Consider the following 1116-nt stretch of genomic DNA (forward strand, 5'->3'; position numbering starts at 1 on the left):
TCGGACAAGGATTCCTCTGAGGAGTCTGCTCGCATTAACACCACCTCAAAAGAAGTAAATTGCCAAGTCTCTGTGTGGAAGACAAGTTTGGGTTTATCAATGATTGGAGCTTTAATCAGCCCATAAGCTAGATTGACTGTATTTCGTTTCTTTTTTTAAACTTCGTCTGCCTGCCAAGAAGATATTTTGTTATTTTAGTAAATGATGGACGCAGAGTGGCACTTTTAAAGGCTGCAAATGTGAGTGACCCACAAGAAGAGCCCCCGTGTTCATACAACTGCTTGGGAGATAATTATCACATGTGATTGCTGTGGATCTTGTTCTATTGAGTTACATTTGCACAAAGATGGACTATATGTTACTAATGTTTGAGGTCAGGATGTTACACCCACATGCCCAGTACACAAAGTGACAGGTCACTTTTTGACTCGTTTTTAAAGGTTTGACTGCGTGGGGAGTTCGGAGCCAAAACAATCACAGAAAAGTATTGAAAAAGAGTATTTACTTTTACCCTCACACTTAAGATTTCCCCCCAACTATCCCTACATTTCTGTCCCCTCAACTATGCAACACTTTCAACATAGCACTCTTCACACATAAAACCTTCAGTTTTCAGAGACATTTTATTCTATCCTTATAGTATATAAAGAAAAGAATCTATCTTCATAAAAGGAAATATTTTTAATAAATTGCTTGTGAAAAGTGAAAACACTCCCTGATCATGTTCCCCTTCCACGTGATGGTGCCATCTTTCTTAAGCTCATCAGAGTTGTATTCTAACAGATTGTTTGTTTGAGAATAAGCCTGGATTTGATCGACGGTGTGATTGTAAAGAATGGATAATGGATTTAAAAAAAAAAAAATCATAATGACATCTTTCACTGTGTGTTGCCTTTTTTTAGACCAATACATCATGTTTTTAAATGTCCCATGTGTGGGAATTTCTCCCATTTAGCTTCAAGATCATATATTGCAATCAACTCTCGCGCCACGCAGTTCAAAGTACGTATTACAGCTACGGTAGCCTTCACGCTTCAAAAAGCCGGTCTTTTGCTCTTTTCAATATCCTTTTTCTTTTTCTGGGTGAAGAAGAAGACTCCTGTTCCTGAAATTTGG

At 37.9% G+C, this 1116-nt stretch overlaps 1 protein-coding gene across 1 annotated transcript in view; it reads left to right on the forward strand.

Moving 5' to 3' along the window:
- The window catches only part of LOC114548237 (glucose-induced degradation protein 4 homolog), a 12041-nt gene extending 11961 nt beyond the window's left edge, over positions 1-80 (forward strand). The window contains exon 6 of the mRNA XM_028568055.1: positions 1-80. This exon is cut by the window's left edge and continues 553 nt beyond it. The gene's annotated coding sequence lies outside the window, so the exon portion shown is untranslated.
- Positions 81-1116: the final 1036 nt, after the last annotated feature.

The sequence above is a fragment of the Perca flavescens genome, chromosome 21, assembly GCF_004354835.1.
Source record: "Perca flavescens isolate YP-PL-M2 chromosome 21, PFLA_1.0, whole genome shotgun sequence".
In the NCBI taxonomy this organism is placed as follows: domain Eukaryota; kingdom Metazoa; phylum Chordata; class Actinopteri; order Perciformes; family Percidae; genus Perca; species Perca flavescens.